The sequence below is a fragment of the Rhinopithecus bieti genome, unplaced genomic scaffold, assembly GCF_001698545.2.
Source record: "Rhinopithecus bieti isolate Rb0 unplaced genomic scaffold, ASM169854v2 scaffold_62033, whole genome shotgun sequence".
In the NCBI taxonomy this organism is placed as follows: Eukaryota; Metazoa; Chordata; class Mammalia; order Primates; family Cercopithecidae; genus Rhinopithecus; species Rhinopithecus bieti.
The window spans coordinates 261,439-282,613 of NW_016823575.1; the positions used below are offsets into that span (position 1 = coordinate 261,439).

At 45.7% G+C, this 21,175-nt stretch overlaps 1 protein-coding gene across 2 annotated transcripts in view; it reads right to left on the reverse strand.

Annotated features, from left to right (window-relative positions):
• LYN (LYN proto-oncogene, Src family tyrosine kinase) overlaps positions 1 to 12,492 on the reverse strand; it is a 142,770-nt gene extending 130,278 nt beyond the window's left edge. The window contains exon 1 of one of the 2 annotated variants that reach the window (XM_017861651.1): positions 11,345 to 12,492. The gene's annotated coding sequence lies outside the window, so the exon portion shown is untranslated. The remainder of the gene's footprint in view (positions 1 to 11,344) is intronic. The other variant, XM_017861652.1, reaches the window with a different exon arrangement.
• Between the last annotated feature and the right edge of the window lie 8,683 nt (positions 12,493 to 21,175).

A 21,175-nucleotide genomic window follows, 5' to 3' on the forward strand; every position in this document is an offset into this window, starting at 1 on the left:
AAAATGCTGGGATTACAGGCATGAGCCACCGCGCCCAGCCAGCATTTCCTTTTTTTAAAGGCTGAATAACATTCCATTGTATGGCTGGGCACGGTGGTTCATGCCTGCAATCCCAGCACTTTGGGAGGCCACAGCAGGTAGGTTGCTTGAGCCCAGGAGTTCAAGATTAGCCTGGACAACATGGCAAAACGTTATTTCTACAAAAAATACAAAAAATTAGCCAGGCATGGTGGCATGCACCTGTAGTCCCAGCTACTCAAGAGGCTGAGGTGGAAGGATCACCTGAGCCCAGGAGGTCAAGTCTATAGTGAGCTGTAATGGCGCCACTGTACTCTAGCCTGGGTGACAGAGTAAAACCCTGTTTCAAACAAAAAAAATTCCAATGTACGTATAAACCACATTTTGTTTCATCCATTGATGAACATGAGTTACTTCTAATTCTTGGCTATTGTGAATAATGTTACTATGAACACAAGTGTACAAATATCTCTGAGACCCCACATTCAGTTCTTTGGGGTACATACCCAGAAGTAACATTGCTGCATCACATAGCAATTCTATGTTTAACTTTTTGAGGAACTACCATATGATTTTCCATCATAGCTGCAGCATTTTACACTCCCACCAACAATGCACAGGATTCCAGTTTCTCCATATCCTTGGCACCACTTGTTATTTTCTGATTTTTGTTTTTGTGTTCTTTTTCAACATGACATGATTTCATCACGATTTCTCATTTTTTATAGTAGCCATCCCAAGCAACTTTCTTTTTATTATTGTTATTATTATTCTACAAACAGGCTGTTGCTCTGTCACCCAGGATGGAGTGTGGTGGCGTAATCATTGCTTACTGCAGCCTCAATCTCCTGGGCTCAAGCAATCCTCCTGACTCACTCTCTTGAGTAGTTGAGACTATAGGCTCACATCACGGCACTCTGAGTAATTTTTATTTGTTTTTATTTATTCTTATTTTTTTTTCTATAGAGACAGGTTCTCACTTTATTGCCCAGTCTGGCCTTGAACTCCTGGCTTTAAGCAATCCGCCCGTCTCAGGCTCCCAAAGTGCTGGGATTATAGGTGTGAGCTGCACCCAGCTGCTTAGCTGCACCCAGCTAAGCAACTTGCTTTTGATAACAATACCAATGACTACCATTTAGCTATGTGCTTCACTTGTGGCTAGTTTGGAATCCACTGTAACCTAGAACACTCACAACAAACTGCTGAGGTTTAAACATGAGAACTCTGCGGCTAGCAAGGCCAGCACCTTGCCAGCAGCAGCCCACAGTTAGGAAGGGACAGACCTGGGATTTCAGCCCTCACATGCAATTAATTCGACACCCTGTGCTCTACTGCCCTACCCTGCCTTACTTTTGACCACTCAGAGTGATTTCTGGGCTCTCATTTGGGTGCCAGGGATCTCCTGAGCAAGTTGCCCACCCACAACCCCAGCAAAGTCATTGATCAGCATTCTGGTTTGTGAACAATCCAGAGAGAACAGAGGACAACAAATTCCTCTAGGATAGAAACCTCCCATTTACTTATGTTGGTATTTCCCCAAACCACCCACTATCATGACTAACATACACCACTCGATAAACATACATGGGCTGGCTGCGGTGGCTCATGCCTGTAATCCTAGCACTTTGGGAAGCTGAGGTGGGTGGATCCCTTGAGCTTAGGAGTGTGAGACCAGGCTGGCCAACATAGTCAAACCCATCTCTATAAAAAATAAGCCAGGCATAGTGGCACACACCTGTAGTCCCAGCTACTTGGGAGGCTGAAGTGGGAAGATGGCTTTCGTCCAGGAGGTCAAGGGTACAGTGAGCTATGACTGCACCACTGCACTCCAGCCTGGGATTGCAGCCTGGTCTCAAACTCCTGAGCTCAAGTTATCCTCCCGCCTTGGCCTCCCAAAAAAACACAAAAATTAGGCAGGCCTGGTGGCGGGGTCTGTAATCCTAGCTACCCAGGACTGAGGTGAGAGGATGGCTTGGGTTCAGGAGGCGGAGGATGCAGGATGCAGTGAGCTGAGATTGCACCACTGCACTTCAGCCTGGGCGACAGAGCAAGACCCCATCTCAAAACAAACACATAAACAAACAAACAAATAAATAAATAAATACACATGAGGGAAAAAGTTTGTTATCTACATTGGGCATCTATCAAATTTGAAACAATACAAAAGGCCAATGTGGTTCTGAAAGACAAAAATCAACTGCTATGGTGCCGCATTTCATTATACTAACAACCATAAATTCCATATTAAAATTTTGCTCAAAACCAGGTATTCGGCCAGGCGTGGTGGCCAAACCCCTGGTGAGTGAGATCACGCCACTGCACTCCAGCCTGGGTGACAGAGTGAGACTCTGTCTTAAAAACAACAAAAAACCAGGGATTGTGCCCATTACTGTATCTGTCACTCTCCAGGTCATTTAGGGGAGGTATCAAGTACCTACTTGTGGATAACGGTTACAAGCTTAAGCCTATTGCTGTCACAGAAAACAGAAATAAAGGTTACTTTCTAGCTTCAAATTAATCTCTGGAGAAGTAGCTTTGAGTCATTCAACTCTCCACCTACTCAAAGCATTAAGTCAGTGTTCAATGTGTCTTCACTCTTGGCTATGTCACAAATGCCATATTGTAAAAGAGTCTAGACAAGAAGTTGCCTGTGGTGGACAAAAAAATTAGCTTCATACTAAAAGGCTCCAATGATTCTCCTTCATTGATGCCATGAAGTCCAACATTTAGTATTAGGGCCAAGCACCCTCCAAGCCTGCGGGTGGAGCCTCCCACTGCCTCTCTGGAATAAGCTCCGGTAATACCCAGTTGGGCTGTCCTTTCTCAGAAAAGCCCCTTCTTCCAGGGTGTGTGGCTGACTCCCTTCAGGATTTCCACCAACACAGCAGGCTTGTACCCCAACTCCTAACACTGCAGGACTCCCAGTAGCTACCCAGGAAAAGTTTGCTAAACTGAATACTAAACATAGCAGTGGAAGGTTCTTTAAGAAAATATTCTATTTACAACATTTACAGCACATCAACTCTCCTGAGACAGAACTCTTACAATTATATCCATCAAGCATCTTTCAAGCCACTCTAGCTCCAAAGTTCCTGTCTGCTCCCACCTGCCCTCTGCAGTCCCACTGGCTTCATTCCATTGCTTCTTATATCCTGCCATTTTAAAATCATATAAGGAGCTGGGCGCAATAACTTATGCCTGTAATCCCAGGATTTGGGGAGGCTGAGGCGGCCGGATAACTTGAGGCCAGAAGTGCGAGACCAACCTGGCCAACAGAGCAAAACCCCATCTGTACTAAAAATACAAAAAGTAGCTGGACGTGGTGGTGTGTGCCTGTAATCCCAGCTACTCAGGAGGCTGAAACACAGGAATCACTTGAACCCGGGAGGGGGAGGTTGCAGTGAGCCGAGATCACACCATCACATTCCAGCCTGGATGACAGAGCAAGACTCTGTCTCAGGAAAAAAAAAAAAAAAAAAAAAAAAAAGTGTATAAAAGATATATAATATATAAGTGTATTAATATATATATGTTGGTAAGTTCGCCATCGAGTTTTGGAAATAAATATATTATAAGTTTTACATACAGGATATATTTATATATATATATGAGATGCTCATTCTTTTAAATATAAAGACATACAGAAGAAAAAACAGCATTCAACTGTCAACCAGAAATAATCACTATTAAGACCTTAGTATAGGCCGGGCGCGGTGGCTCAAGCCTGTAATCCCAGCACTTTGGGAGGCCAAGACGGGCGGATCACGAGGTCAGGAGATCGAGACCATCCTGGCTAACACAGTGAAACCCCGTCTCTACTAAAGAATACAAAAAACTAGCCGGGCGACGAGGCGTGCGCCTGTAGTCCCAGCTACTTGGGAGGCGGAGGCAGGAGAATGGCGTGAACCTGGGAGGCGGAGCTTGCAGTGAGCTGAGATCCGGCCACCGCACTCCAGCCTGGGCGACAGAGTCAGACTCCGTCTCACAAAAAAAAAAAAGACCTTAGTATAAAAATTGTTTGAAATGCAGAGCTTATAGATGAAGTGTCCATATATGAATATTTTATTTCAGAAATGGTATCATGTCATCTACTAGTTTGTGTTCAGCTCTTTTGTTGTTGTCTGTTTGTTTGAGACAGGGTCTCACCCGGTTGCACAGGCTGATTTTGAACTCATGAGCCCAAGCAATCCTCCTGCCTCACCCTCCCCAAGTGCTGGAATTACAGGCAAGAGCCACTGCTCCTGGCCCTGTTCAGCTTTTGAAAAAATGTTTTTCATATTAGTAACTGTAATTGAACATTTTATCTTTTAAGATATTTACAAAGTATCCCATTATATGAATGTGACTTAATTTGTGTTTGTTTAATAAAACTCCCTGCTGGACTGCCCACCTCTGTGCATTGGAAGAGGGGGATGAAAAAATGTTGATTAATGGATACAAACATACTGTTTGATAGAAGAAATAAGACCTAGCAGGGTGACTAGAGTTCACAATTAACTATCGTGCATTTCAAAACAGCTAGAAGAATTCAAAAGATTCTAGCATTTAAAAAGAAAACAAATATTTAAGGTGATGGCTATCTCAAATACACTGATTTATTCTTTACAAATTACATGAATGTATTAAATTATCACATGTGCCCTGAAACTATGTATATCTATTATGCATCAGAACAAACAAAGAACAAACTCTAATGGAGTTGGCCAAGCCTACCTCAGAAAAGCTGCTCCAGGCCACATTCCCTAGCAAGTTAAGGGGAGGGGCTCTTCCACCAGATTGTATTTTCCTTTTTCTATTTTGTTTTGTCTACAGATAGTTGCTTATTGAGCACATGGTAAAATGTTTCTTGCTATGGGTTGTGGTCAAATAAGTTTAACAGGTGGGCACCGTGGCTCATGCCTGTAATCCCAGCACTTTGGGAGGCCGAGGCGGGCAGATCACCTGAGGTCAGGTGTTCGAGACCAGGCTGGCCAACATCGTGAAACCCGTCTCTACTAAAAATACAAAAATTAGCCAGGCATGGTGGCGCATGCCTGTAATCCCAGCTACTCGGGAGGCTGAGGCAGCAGAATCCCTTGAACCTGGGAGGTGGAGGTTGCAGTGAGTGGAGATCACACCGCTGCACTCCAGCCTGGGTGAGAGCGAGACTCCATCTCAAAAAAAAAAAAAGAAAAAGAAGATGTTTGACAGCCACTGTTCTATCCCAAGAATTTAACAAGGAATTTAACAATTTTTTAAATAGTCCTGAATTATTATAGTTAGTATTTAAAAATTATTATGTAGCCTGAACATTAAAAGATTTCTAAACATCTACCCAAGAGTTTCATAATACTTTCCATAACAGAGAATTTCAAAATGTACATTTTTTCCATTGCTGAAAACGTCAGGCATGGCCAGGATAGGCTTTCAAAGCAGGCTCTGCACTTATGACTCCAGACTCCTCCTCTCTCCCATCCCTACCCCACCCCTCACTTAAGGGCAAACTGAAAATTCAGAGGGCAGCAGAGGGTAGAAAGAACCCCGAGGAAAACGCAGCCTTGGGTGGTAAGGAAGGTGGGGCTGCAGGCAAATGACCCAGGCCGGCCCGAGGCCTGGGGAGGAGGAAGTATCACTTCCTTGCCTGCCTCCTCTGGGGCCTTCTCCGTCCAGCATCGGGCTACAGTTCTGCTCTCCGTGACACAGCTTCCCCCTGGAAAGCAGAAGTGGTCCTCCCTCTCCAGAGAGCCTCTCTGAGACAAGCTTCTCCATTCCCCTCACCTCTGTGGGGGTTAACATTTACAGGAAGAGTGGGGGCACCCAGAGGCACAAACACCCACATGACGTCATTGCTTCAGTGGGAGGTAGAATGAACACACACCCATCTCCCCAGTCTCACTGTACCAGCGCCCAAGGGTAGGCCCAAAGACTGGCCGAAGACCTCTCCACCAGCTGTTTTACCAACGGAGACAGGAAGGTGGGGACTGGAAAGAAGTTTCCAACCAGTATGGTCTGGTGTCAATAAAGAGGAGTGAGCGAGATTTCAGATGCTCACAGAAAGGTGTGGGCAGGCAAGCAATATGTAACTTTGTCTGAAGCATGGACTGTAGAAAGGAAATGAGACCAACTAAAAAACTCTCTGAGCTATGAAGACTTCTTCCCAGTGTTCTACAACCCAAAAGCAGAGCCTCAACCATCAAGAAACAGCCACTGAAATGGTTCTTTAAATGTATCCCAATTCATGCAGTTCTATAGGATGTCATTTAAGTAGCAGCGTTCTGAACACTGAGCATTTACAATAATGAGATTAACTGACAATCTCTTCCCCTACACGGTCAGCTCATGCCAATTCCTGGATGCAGAAGGCTTTGTAAGATGATAGGGAAAGAACTGGGGAGAGCAGAAGAAGGGATACTGGAAGCCTGAGGGTTAATAAAGGCCAGTGAAAAAGCAATGCCATGGAAGAGTTCTATACCAAGGAAAACTATACCCTGAGTGTAAATACAGCTTTCAAGAAACAGCTCTGTGGCAAATAAGGAATGCTGCCGGCTAATTCAGTAATGAGAGAAAATGAGTACAGAACAGGATGAAGAAGATAAACAACAAAGGCTACTACAGGCCCCTGCTCTTGTCACCATGGATGAGGCTTTTTAATACATCATCCCAAATAATTATTTAAACTTGCTCTTCTAAATTACAAGAGAGGGCCAGGCACGGTGGCTCACACCTGTAATTCCAGCACTTTGGGAGGCCGAGGCAGGCAGATCACCTAAGGTCAGGAGTTCGAGATCAGCCTGGCCAACATGGTGAAACCCCATCTCTACTAAAAATACGAAAATTAGCCAGGCGTGGTGGTGGGCACCTGTAATCACAGTTAATAGGGAGGCTGAGGCAGGAGAATCACTTGAATCCGGGAGATGGAGGTGCAGTGACCTGAGATCGCACCAAAGCACTCCAGCCTGGGTGACAGGAGCAAAAACTCTTGTCTCTTCAGTGGGAGGCATAATAAAAAATAAAGAGAGCCCTTCCAACTAACTTAAGCCAAAGATACCCCAGAGAGGCCAGGCACACTGGCTCACACCTGTAATCCCGGCACTTTGTGAGGCCGAGGTGGGAGGATCACTTGGGGTCAGGAGTTCAAGACCAGCCTGGCCAACATGGTGAAACCCCATTTCTACAGAAAATACAAAAATTAGCTGGGTGTGGTGGCATATGCTTGTAAGTAATCCCAACTACTTGGGAGGCAAAGGCAGGGAGGATTGCTTGAACCCAGGAGGTGGAGATTGCAGTGAGCTGAGATTGCACCATTGCACTCCAGGCTGGGCGACAGAGTGAGCCTCCATCTCAAAAAAGACGAAAAAACAAAACAACAACAACAAAAACCTCAAAAGCTCCAAGTCTTTAAACTAACTGTTACAAAATTTCTAATCCCTCCACTGGCAGATTTCCATACCATTTTCTATGCGTGGGTGTTTCCCCCAAAAGGGAACTTATTCAAAATAAATTTTAGAAATGATAATGGAGTGAACTCAAAGTTTCACAATTTAAGTATCAGGAAACCAGGCAGCTGTAAGAAATCTTTCAGTATTTCTGACTGGAAAAAAAAAAACCTAACTTCCTCTTCCATGTTCTTCTCTGCATTATCAGCCTTAAAAGATGGGAGGCAATGTATATCTATACTGTTGGCCTAGAACAGTGCCTTGCACATAGCAGGTACTCAAAATGATCAAGTGTTTTCATGTGTGTCCTATGAGCCCTGTCTCCTTAATTTATATTTTCACTTGAATGATGTTCTCACTGATAAAACAACCATACAGGAGGCTGGTAAAGTTTACAGGGAGACACTTCCAGCAGAGGTGGGGGAAAGTCCTTTGCAAAGTATTACTCAGGTAATTAACCAATAAGCAACTGATTGCCCCCAAGACAGTCACTAGAGCTGCTCGGATAGCAGCCAGTATAGGTGTCATCTTAGCAGTTACTGGAGACCACCCTTTCCCACCCCCAAGCAAGAAACAGTGCTAAAAAGCACAGAAATTCATTTCTAGAAGACAGCTTTAAGTGCTCAGCTTGATGGTGCATCTGCTGTGTCCTGAGCAATTAGCCACTTAGTTCAGAAAATTACCAAGTGATAAAAGAAAATTAACTCGTGATTTCATTTTTAAAATGCTTGTTAAATGAACTATTTATTTGCTTTTAAGCACAGATGGTCCGCAACTTAATGATTTTTCAACTTTACGATGGTGCAAAACATTAGGCATTCAGTAAAAGTGTACTTCAAGTACCCATACAACCATTTCATTTTTCACTTTTAATACAGTATTCAATAAATTACATGAGCTATTCAACACTTTATTATAAAATAGGCTTTGTGTCAGATGATTTTGCCCAACGGTAGCCTAATGTGAGTGTTTCGACCATGTTTAAGGGAGGTTAGGCTAATCTATGATGTTTAGTAGGTTAAGTGTATTAAATGCATCTTCTACTTTCAGTATTTTCAACTTACGATGGTTTATTGAGACACAGCATCATCTTAAGTTGAGAGGCATTTGTAATTGAGCACCCACTACAAGTCCAAAGGTGGACAAGTAGAAAGAGTCAGAAAACATACCTACTACGCCTAATGGTACCACTTAACCAAGCCCGTGACCTTAGACAACCCCCTGAATCTTTTTCTTTATCTGTCCTTCTCCATCCTATAGGAGCCACAAGAGGTTCAAATGAAATTCGAGTTCAGGAATACTTCAGAGCCCTGAACTAATGAAAGGTGCTAACACCTTCACCATCATCGCTAGGAAGAGCCAGAAAAGGTCTGAGGCTATCTCTGCTGTCAATATGACATTGATCGATGTCCTGACTAATGATTGTGGTGGCCTCTCAATGTTAACACTCATCCATGCATCACTGAGATCATCAGTAGGAGTGAGCTTATAACAAGGTTCCCTGCTGTGGGCATGTATTTCTAAAGTTAGTATGGGTTTGTACATGAAAAATATGATTTAATTTTGTTAAGTTACAACTCCACATAGTCATGTGAACCAACTGGAATCTCAGATGTTTTGGTGATTTATTTCTAAAACAAATACTACAGATAGAAGTAAAAGGCTTTCAAAGTCATTGAACAGTGCTGGACCACTTTTCTGCTAAAAGAAAGCTATTGGAGGGGTGGGGCCAGGGCGGGATTACAAAGTTTCCACCTACCTTTGTAACACCAATGACTCTAAAATAATGTGGGTCTTCTGGATTGGGCCAACTACCTTTGCAGGAAACATCTTAACCACCCCACATCAGGACTTCTCTTCCAGTGATAAGTAGAGAAGAGCGGTGCTGAGTGGAGACTCTCATTTAGAACACTAAATGTGGGTAACTCAGTGCTGGGTAACTTTACAATCAACAAAGCCTCTCAAATCCCCGTTTTAGAAACCACATCAGAAAGGGCCAGTAGGCTTCAAACGCTTTAGGGACCAGCTCTATTTCTTCATCTCCCTACGTCCTCAGTTTTGCATAGGGCAAGCTCACAGGAGGCCTTCATTCCTTCTTCCAAGTAATCTCGAACTGAGCACCTACTATGTACCAGGCACTGGGGCTATCATTCTGGACAAGACAGATGAAGCGGTTTTCATGGAGCTTCCACTGTAATGGTGAATACAGACTATCAACCTGCAGACAAATCAATATAACTCTGACTGCTGCTATAAAGGAAATTTTGGCTAAATAAATGACCCAAGTGGTTTATCCCAAATCACAGTATATTAAATGATGGAAGAGGCCAAAACTCAAGTTTCCTGGCTCCCATTTTCTCTCCCCTTACATCTGCTGCCCTCTATCCTTCACTTAGCAAAAGGGCCACACATTTACATCCAAAGAGGCCCAGTCACCAAAGACTCTATGATCTAATGAAATTTCTTCAGGCCTCAAAGCACTTACCTGCTTACCTCCAAATGAGAATGGAGGGACTAACTGGATCCCACCCTTTCCCAACAAAGCTTACTCTTACAGAGAAGGGCTTAGTAAGGTCTAGGATCTTGCAGTGCCTATTCCCCAGGGTATGGCTTTAGGTGTTGGCTGTAGAGAGAAAACATCTCTGTAGCCCACCAGTTTATTGGCCAGTTCTTTTAGGGCAAGTCAGACTACTGGGCCCTGCTTTGGGACAGCAAATCCCTCATGTATTTATTAAGCAGATTTACTAAGAAAGTCAGATGGCTAAATCAGACACGGTAGTCTTAGGTTCAATATCACCAGGCTGCAAAGAACCAAGAAGCCTCGTTTATATGAATAGTAGTCACTGCAATAAATAACAGTAACATAGTTTATGAAATGTTTGGTATGTACTAGGGGCTCTGTGGTACTAAACAGTCCCCGAGGTATATATGCTCTCTCAAAGATGAAGAAACTCAAACAGGGAATTTCAATAATCGGTCCCCTAAATATACAGCCAGAAAAGTGCAAGGCCTGGATTCTGAGCCAGCGAAGAAGGGCGAATTTGGGATAATTAACACACACGGATATACAAAGAAATGAAGATACAACCACTAGTTCACACGACAGGCAGGCTGTTGGAAAGTTACGAATGCACCGCAAGCAAAAGATGCCACCATGGGCCCAGAGAATGCAGGAAAGTGGGAATTGACTCTTACGCCCTTCCCCCAAGGCGAAGGAAAGGCAACCCCTGAATTCTTAAAATAACTCTCGCTTCCTCTCAGCCGGCAAAAGCACCGGACTGCTCCTCCGCAGGCCGAGAGGCGCCACAGCGGGAGGGTGAGCTCCAGCCTCCGCCGCAGACCCTCGACGTCACGCTCCTGCCCCAGGCCACCAGGGAGGGCAGCTGTCCGCGGGCCTCGAGAGGGCGCCGGCCGAGCCCCATCTCCCACTTCCAGGGTACCCAGGGTCCAGAGGGGAAACCAGATTGCACAATCCGAGGAGTTCTCTCCAGTATCCCCGCCGCGCGCCCGCTCCGCAAGGGCAGGGGCTTCGCCGCCGTGAGCGAGGAGCGGCCGGAGCGGGGACAGCAGCCGGCCCTCGGGTCCTCGCCGGGAAGGACCCGCGGTGAGCCCGCCCCCGCGCCCGCACCTCCCACCGCTCCCCTGCGCGGCTTCGCCGCTGACACCTGCGGAGCCTCGGTCCCCGCACCCTGGCTCCCCCGGGCCGGGTCACCAGCCGGCTGAAGACATCTGAGAGCCTTCGCCGCCGGGGCCCGGAGGCTGTGCGGCCAGGAAGCCGCCGCGGGCCGCGCCGATGCCCCCGGCCCCGAGTCGACCCTGCGCCCGGGACTCTGGCTGGTGGCACAGCCGCGGCCCCTGCACCCACTGCCCGCGTGCCCGCGCCCACACTTGGGTTCGCGCGGAGGACTCACCCGCTCGCGGTGAAAGTTTCGGGGCGGCGGAGCTCCACGGTGACTTGAGTTCAGAGCAGGGGGCGCGACGGGGCGGCCCAGCAGGACCTGCGTAGAGGGAGGCTGCTGGCCGGGAATGCGGGACGCGCGGCGAGGGGCTGCTGGCGCTGGGCAGGGGTTGGAGCCGCCGCCCCGCTTGCCGCGGGCTGGAGGCTGCAGCGCGTCGGGCCCGGAGGCGCCACGGCCGGGGAGCGAGCGGCAGCGCGGCCCGGCGCGGCGGGAGAGGAACTGGCTGTCTCTGGGCTCGGTCGAGAGGTCCCGGCTACTTCCTGGTGCTCGGATTTGCATATTGAGCCCGGAGGGCGGGGAAGTGACCGTTTGGTCCCTGCCCAAGGTTTGGGTGTTTGGTGTGGCCGTCGCGCAGGGCTTTGAAGGCACAGAAACCTGGCGACTCAGTCTGCAGCTCCGGGGAGTGGAACAGCCTGGGCCAGCCTTCTACTGTAGGGAAGGATCTCCGGAGGAGCCTGGGCTTCGCAGGCACATCGATGATACCTCTCGCGTCTCCTTTCCTTTCCTTCCGACCTATCCCCAAGGTATTAGGAAGGGGGTGCCCCCGGGAGCGGAGGAGGTGCGCTCTGATGCCTTCTAACATTTGGGGTTCTCTAGAGAAAGGACGCGCGCGATATGCCGAGGTGATGTTCGGGGTCTCGTTGAGTTCTTAATAATCATTACGAAGTAAGTTCCTTAAAGGTGTACAGGAGGCTGTTCAGGGCATTGATGTGGGAGGGGATGACATGGAGTCAAAGGGCCCGGCAAGTTCTCCGTTTCTCAAAGCCTCAGTTTCCTCCCAGGACAATGGATGTAAGGATGCCTATCTCGTGTACCTTTCTGTACAGGACACGCACTGCCCACATGCAGGAATGCTGGCGTTATTTCATTCCTACTACAGCAGCATCCCAGCATGTAGGGCAGTGCTTGCACGTAGCAGGTGCCTGACCAGTGTTTGCTGAAAGAATGTGTGACCGCGTGCTTAAGCTCATGTTCAACTCAGTAAATGCCACTTACAAATCCAAGATGTAAGATTAGGCGCGGTCAGTGGATACCCACTTCTTCTACGCCAGATTCTGTTCACTGGGATCCCAGCATTGCAGTACCTTGAAAAATTTACAAGGAAACAAATTGAATACTGTGGGAGACTTGGTCTTTGCATTAATAGCAAACATTTACAGAGGGCCTGATGGGCCAGAAGTGCCCAAAGCACTTCCTTTCTCTCATTAACAATGTTCTGAAGAGGCTGGCCCCAGCTGCAGAGCAGTAAGTCAAAGCAGCTGCCTTGTGACACAATCTGATACAGCAGTCATTTGTTACTAGGAAAGGAATACTAAAGTTTGCATACTAATTCCTGAAAAGAAAAAAAGAAAGGTGGTTTATACCTGTGATGTTCATTGGTAGGTAGTCGTTAGTTTACTGCTGAAGAGAAGGAGTGGATTACCCGTGGGAAGGTGTGTGATTGAAACCTGTCAAGAATCCTATGGAGAAAATAGAAAATGAAAAAAAAAAAAAGAAAAGAAAAAGAAAAAACAAAGAATCCTATGGAATAATTCACTACCTGAGGGCCTCTTGCCTGGACTTTTCTTAAGAATGACCTCTCAAATATATTCACCCTACATTAAAGTATCTGCTGCTACTGAGGAATCCTTCAGATCCTGGCTAAACGTGTGTGGCTAATAAGAATAGGATTCAAAACGTTTGGTATTGGTTAATCTATCAGGAATATCTGTCAGTGTTTGTGGTAAAACATCTCTCAGGGGAAGGAACAAAGCATCATCAGGCAGACCTGAGCGTGCACCCAGCTCCCCAACTCCCTAACTCCTCACAAAAGTGTCCTCGCTAAGTTCATCTCTTCATTCTTATTTGGAAAAAAACAATACGATGCTAATTTCCACTTCTTAGGCTACATTTATACTTGCTGAATACTTCATTCGATCATTCTCCGTATCTGTCTTTCCTTCTTAATGTCCCATGAAAGTTCTATTTCTCAGGAAAGTTTTATTTAAAGCTCCTATTGATAGGCAACTTTTTAAAGCATCTGTAGCATTTATGGTGTGCAACATTCTTTTAAGCTAGACCTAGGTAATTTTAAGCATTGTTTGCCCATCTTAGCCTTTTCTCCTCAACTACTGGTAAACTCCTTTTGGGAAGGCACTGCTTTTTATATTTATTCCAGAAACTATGCTTAGCAACAAATTATACTAAGCACCTCCCAGAAATTGTGTTGGGTTATTTAAAATACTTCATTAATATTGATTGATTAGTTAATTGATTGATTGACTGATTTATCTCACCGGTTTTCTCTCAATTGAGCACAGAAGACAGTGATCAGAGGCAGGGTGCAAATCAACTAAGGCTCCTTGACAGAGTAGGTGGGCCTTTGAAGAAAGGAAGGAATACCATGGTTGGGACAAGAGAAGGAAGTATTGGAAATATATTATGTACAGTGTATCCTCATTTTTGCAGATACCATGTTTGTGAACTTATCTACTTGCTAAAATTTATTTGTAACCCTAAAATCAGTGCTCGAGGTGTTTTCCCAGTCACTCATAGCCACGCACATCCCAGAGCAGTAAAAATCTTGATTTGCCCCCCACACACCCTCCCAGCTATGGTGGGACAAGGCGATTCTCTGCCTTCTTGTATCCTTTTTGCTGTCCATTTAGTTTATGCTTTCCACACTTCTGTGCTTTTCGTTGGTGATTTTGCTGTTTAAAATGGCCCCCAAGTGACCAGGCGCAGTGGCTCATGCCTGTAATCCCAGCACTTTGGGAGGCCGAGGTGGGAGGATTGCTTGAGCTCAGGAGTTCAAGACCAGCCTGGTCAATATCGTGAGACCTCCCTCCCCATAAAAAAAAAAATAAAAATAAAAAATAAATGGCCCCAAGCATAGAGCTTACTGAAGTGCTATCTGTTGTTGCTAAGCACCAGAGGCTGTGGTGTGCCCGCTGGAGAACCGTCCTGCAGGCAGGAGCTACTATGCTATTGGCTGTGAACTCAATGTAATGAATCAGCCATATATTAAATAAGGTGTCCATTAAACAGAAACACACACCATGTATGGTTATGTATTAATCATAATGTAATGAAAATGTTGTGTCCAGAGACTCACAGGAACCTAAGAAGCAGTGACTCGGTATTCGCTAATGCAGTGTTCACAGTGACTATAGAACGTAACTACCACAAATAATGGGACACGACAGCATACAAGAGCATCCCATCATCCATTGTGGGAAAATGAAATATCTGACCCCTAGGAACTTCTTCATTAGCACCGCCATCATCATCTCAGGCGTGGTCATGGCGCTTAAGGCCACGACTGGTCATGCTGCTCACCTGTTCATGTCGGTCCACCAAATCATCTGTACTGCAACCCATCCCACTGCCACTGTGTGGGTTGCCTCTGCTGCCTCTTCTACTCTTCTTACATCCAACTCTTGCAAACTTAGCCACAGACCTAACTACCAAGTAACAAATAATACAGAGTAATGGTGCTCAACCCTGGCGGCACATTAGAATCACCTGAGCTGCTAAAAGATCTCCATGCCCAGGCTCTACCTAGACCAGTTTTTGGGGGATGGGGATGGTGAGGGGAGCCCCAATTATCAGAGACTGAAAACCTTGCCAGGTGGTTCCAATGAGCAGCCAAGTTTGGGAACCACTGGTGGAGTGTGCTCTGCCCTCCCCTAGCCTGGAGCTCACCTCTCTGAACAATGTCCACCTTCCTCAAGCCCTCACGTGCCCAGCTCCTCTGTCTTTAAGAGAGTAGCATGTGGCTGGGCGCAGTGGCTCACACCTGTAATCCCAGCACTTTGGGAGCCTGACGCGGGTGGATCACCTGAGGTCAGGAGTTTGAGACCAGCCTGGCCAACATGGTGAACCCTGTCTCTACTAAAAATACAAAAATTAGCTGGGCGTGTTGGCTCACACCTGTAGTCCCAGTTACTCGGGAGGCTGAGGCAAGAGAACTGCTTGAACCCAGGAGTCGGAGGTTGCAGTGAGCTGAGATCACGCCACTGCACTCCAGCCTGGACAACAGAGTGAGACTCAGTTTCCAACAACAACAAAAAAAGTAGCCAGGATATGTGCCTATGTGTCAGGGTAAAGTGGTAAGGATTGAGAATATTAAACCTGTATTACTGGGGAAAATGGGTGACTGTAGCACAAGTGATTATAGATACAAGGAAATTAATAAAGAAAAGCAGAAAAATTGCTAAGAATTATTTTAGGCTACAAAAAAATTTTAACAACTGTATAAAATTTTATTTATACATAAATTGCCACAAGGCAGATTTTTTTTTAAATGCTTATCCATTATTAACAGGTATTACATGGAGAAAGTATTTATGGTCAAGTAGGTTTGGCAACTTTTTGAGCTGAACCCAGTCTCACAAAGCTCCTTGTCGCACAGTGATGTCAAGGTCAATCTCCACGAAGGGGCTAAGTGTGTTTTTGTCCCAACTCATATACCCAGGTGATGGATTTGCTGAAAGCTGCACCTGGGACCAGCTGTCAAGCAGAAAACACAGCTATTAATGTGAATAGAGACTTCTCAGAGCCACCAAGCTGGCCGTTGTTTCATCATCACCCTAAACTAAATTCAGAAATGCTGAATGTTCATACACGGCAAGACAGCTGAGAATGGGCAGGAATGTCATGCATCACTGCCATCTGGCACTAGCAGAGCTCCTGGAACTGTGCTCGCTGATGTGCTGCTGCCTTGGCCACTGGCATAGGCATCACAGAAAAATAGTGGGGTTTTGTTTTGTTTTGTTTTGTATGTGTGTGTGCACGCACGTGTGTTTTATTTATATTTATTTATTTATTTAGAGTCTCACTCTGTCACCCAGACTGGAGTGCAATGGCACGATCTCGGCTCACCACAACCTCCGCTTCTCGGGTTCAAGCAATTCTCCTGCCTCAGCCTCCCAAGGAGCTGGGATTACAGATGTGTGCCACCACGCCCAGGCTAATTTTTTTGTATTTTCAGTAAAGACAGGATTTCACCATGTTAGCCAGGATGATCTCTAACTCCAGACCTTGTGACCCACCTGCCTTGGCGTCCCAAAGTGCTGGGATTACAATTATTATTTTTCAGATGGAGTTTCACTCTTTTTGCCCAGGCTGGAGTGCAATGGCATGATCTCAGCTCACTGCAACTTCTGCCTCCCAGGTTCAAGCAGTTCTCCTGCCTCAGCCTCCCAAGTAGCTGGGATTACAGGTGTGCGCCACCATTCCTGGCTAATTTTTTATCTTTAGTGAGACAGGGTTTTACCATGTTGGTCAGGCTGATCTCAAACTCCTAACCTCAGGTGATCTGCCCGCCTTGGCCTCCCAAAGTGCTAGGATTACAAGTGTGAGCCACTGCACCTGGCTGACAGCAAAATAGTTTAAATTGTGAGCATGGAAGTGACACATGTGGGTGCCTACACTCCTTTCCCAGCATGAGGGCAAACCCAGCCTCCTTCATTGAGCTTTACATCACTCTATGGGGATGGAGCTTGTCCAAAGTAACCTTTCATGATGAACTATCAGGGACCTTTCAGGGTCCAGTCAGGACCATTGCCTCTCATGTATTCCTTGACCATGTGAGCCGACATGTTTCCATTCACTCATCACCTCCTGTGTGCCAGGAACAAGATGGGGTCCCATATTCAATTATACAAAAGCAGTTTGGTAACAGCCATCAGATGATGATGGAGCCAGATGAGGATGTTTGTGTAATATTGATAATGATTTTATGTTCTGGTAACATCGTCTGCCTTGTTTGATGTTGTATTGTTTTCATGTATGTATGCGTCTGGTTTGGTAGCCATCTTGGATGTTCAGTTTCTGTCTATGGGGTTTTGTGTGTGTGTGTGTGTGTGTGTGTGTGTGTGTGTGTGTGTGTTTGTTTGTTTTTGAGATGGAGTCTCACTCTGTTACCCAGGTTGGAGTGCTCTTGGCTCTCTGTAACCCTCACCTCACCTCTCAGGCTCAAGTGACTCTCCAGCCTCAGTCTCATGAGTAGCTGGGATGACAGACATGCACCACCATACACAGCTATTTTTTGTATTTTTAATACAGATGGGGTTTCACCATGTTGGCCAGGCTGGTCTCTAACTCCTGACCTTAAATGATCCACCTGTCTTGGCCTTCCAAAATGATGGGATTATAGGCATGCACCATTGCACCCAGCCTGTCTATGTATGTTGCCTCTGAATAGACTTCAAATGCTGCTTCTAGTTTTTGGCTTGGTCGGAGGCATTGACTGAATCCCTCCTAGTTCTTAAGCCTCATAGCATGATGTAGTTATTACCACTTCTTGTATGTGGCCAGCATTGCTGTAAGACGAGATATTTCACAGAAATCGATAGAGACCTCTCAGAGCCACCAAGCTGGTTGTTGTTTCACCGTCACCCTAAACTAAATTGAGAAATGCTGGATGTTCATACCCCATAAGACAGCTTGAATTATGGGTAAAGAGGTGTAGGTATGCTTTAATATGAACCTCGTTGGCTGGATTTCCCAGACCCATAACATCATGTGCCCAGCAACAGTGCTAAGGACACCTTGATGGCTTCATTATAGTCACTTTCCGTTTCTTACTTCCACCTCCAAAAAAGTCCAGAAAATGCAGAGCATTGCTCCAGGTGACTCAGTAAAATCTCAGCTACCCTCTACAAGGTAAAGCTTATTCCAGGGTGGGCTGTGGTTTTCTCTGACTCTGGGCATGTCCTTTCATTGATCTGAATGGTTTATGTGTGTCTGCTCCTCGGAAGTCCTGTTTATCTTGATTAGTTACTGTTAATCTCCAAGAATACTACTATCCTAAAAATACAACTGTCCTATGACGTATAGTATTTGGTTCTTAGTTAGGGATTCTTCAGATCAGATTGTGGACAGGATGCAAAATTACAAATGGAAAAACTTGCACTCATAAAGTCAGAAAGGGAGCTATATTCATTTGCCTTCCAACCCAGCAAGAGAGTTTTGACTGAACTAATATGATTTTGAACCTGAATTGCTTGCTTACATGACCCAAGGATGTCAGAAGAGGTTCTTTCTGTACCTGTGATTACTGGAAAAACTATACTCAACAGGACCCTGTTTGCTCATCTATAAAATGAGCCACAGCTAGCTCGCACAGGTGCTGGGAAGGCAGCCAAGTGACCCATTGTTCCCAATCTAAGGAGAAAAGTGATGGAGTGAGGTAGAGGATGAGGTGGAAGGAGGAGTAGGAGGTTGACTAATATTATGAGTATACACAATATTGAGAGTATTTTGGGGTGGCTCAGGCCACAACAATAGACACCTTTATGCCTTTGTTTTCACTCTCTGCCTTTCTTGACCTCCATCCTCACACAGCTGGGTCTTACCCATCTTTCAAGAACAGTGTAAATGCCACCTCACCAAGGAGGCCTTCTGCAGACACAGCACATCTCTTCCTTCCTTGAAATCCCACAGAAAGGTCAGGCACAATGACTTACACCTGTAATCTCAGCACTTTGGGAGGGAGAGGCAGGAGGATTCCTTGAGCTCAGGAATTGGAGACCAGCCTCGGCAATATGGTAAAACTCCATCTCTACAAAAAATACAAAAGGCTGGGCGCTGTGGCTCACAACTATAATCCCACCATTTTGGGAGGCCGAGGCAGGTGGATCACTTGAGGTCAGGAGTTTGAGACCAGTCTGGCCAACATGGTGAAACCCCATCTCTACTAAAAAATACAAAACTTAGTCGGACTTGGTGGCACATGCCTGTAATCCCAGCTACTCAGGAGGCTGAGGTAGGAGAATCGCTTGAACCCGAGAGGCAGAGGTTGCAATGAGCCGAGATCATGCCACTGCACTCCAGCCTGGGTGACACAGCGAGACTCTGATTCAAAAAAAAAAAAAAAAAAAAAAAAAAAAAAAAAAAAAAAAGAGAGAGAGAGAAAGAAAGAGAGAGAGAAGGAAGGAGGGAAGGAAGGAAGGAAGGAAGGAAGGAAGGAAGGAAGGAAGGAAGGAAGGATCTCATGGAAAGTGATGTCTAGTTCTTGTTGACACTTGTCAGTTTATACCTTTATTCTAGTATTGTTATTGATCTACACAGAGTTCTTAATACCAGATGGTGAACTCCTGAATGAGGATCTGGGCCTGTGTGTTTGGTTTCGTTTTGATTATTGTTTGTTACCCTAAGCATTCAGTGCAGTGCACATAAGCAGAAGGCACTCAGAGCGAGTTTGCTAAATGAAAGGTTAGCATGGTGTAAGGGGAAACGCCTACTGTGTTGGAGCCTAGAGAGGCAATATTTTGCTTGGTTTGTGGTGAAAAACGTGCTAATGGTGATTGAGTCTTCAGTCTGCCTCAGGGGCTGGGCAAGTCACTTCTGTACATTTTATACACACACATAATTCTCACAGTAGTCTTTGTGGAACATGCTATTAACCGTGTCTTACTTTCAATGCAACTGAATCACAGAAGGGTTAAGAAAGTTTCACAAGATCATACAGGTTACTCACAGCTAGTGAGTGATCGAGTCAAGATCTGACTGTGGGCTTAACTGGCTAGGCCTGTGGCCTTTCTACTCTGCTGCCACGCTCCCTCTCCTTATCTCCTTCCATTGTACAGATTCTTCTGGAGCTTTCTGGGATGTTAGCTACCTTGAGAGCACTCATACATAGGTCCTGTGTATTCCATAAAGTGGGAACTGTAGGAATATTCAGGCTCAACCCTAATACTTGCGGGCAATTTGTGAGAGTGAAAATGGAGGTCCAAATACCATGTGTCTCATCTATGTATATCAAGTGACAAAAGTTTTGTTGTTGTTGTTGTTCTTTTTTGTTTTTTTGTTTTGTTTTTTGTTTTATTTTTTGAGACGGAGTTTCACTCTGCATGATCTCAGCTCACTGCAACCTCCGCCACCTGCGTTCGATTCTCCTGCTTCAGCTTCCCCAGTCGCTGGGATTACAGACGCCTACCACTATGTCCTGCTAATTTTTGTATTTTTAGTAGAGATGGGGTTTCACCATGTTTAGCAAGCTGGCCTTGAACTACTGACCTCAGGTTATCCACCCGCCTTGGCCTCCCAAAATGCTGGGTACAGGCATGAGCCATCACGACCAGCCTTCAAGTGACAAAATATTAAATAAAATATGGTCTATCATTCTACTTGGACAATGTACCCTTTTTTTTTTTTAGATGGAATCTCACGCCCACCACCCAGGCTGGAGTACAGTGGCGCAGTCACTGCTCACTGTGGCCTCAACCTCCTGGGCTTAAGTGATTCTCCCACCTCAGCCTCCCAAGTAGCTGGGACTACAGGTGCATGTCACACATCACTAGGCCCAGCTAATTTTTGTATTTTTTGCAGAAACTGGGTTTCACCATGTTGCCCAGGCTAGTCTTCAACTCCTGGGCTCAAGTGATCTGCCTGCTTCAGCCTCCCAAAGTGCTGGGATTACAAGCATGAGCCACTGCCCAGCCTTAAATGTACCTTTGTATTAGTTAAGGCTCTCCAGAGAAACAGAATCCATAGGAGATATCTCTGTATCTATCTGTCTATTCAAAAGAGAGAGATTTATTCTAAGGAATTGACTCATGTGACTTTGGGGGTAGTGAGTCTGGCATCTAGTAGCCAGGCTAGCTGGCTGGGGACCCAAGGCTCAGTTGATGTTGCAACTCAAGTTCAGAGGCAGTCTACTGACAGAATTCCCTCTTCTTCATAGAACCTCAGTCTTTTTCTCTTAAAACCTTCAGCTGATTGGATTGTACCATGTTATGCAGGGTAATCTGTCTTATTTAATATTTACTGTATTAAATGTTAATCTCATCTACAAAA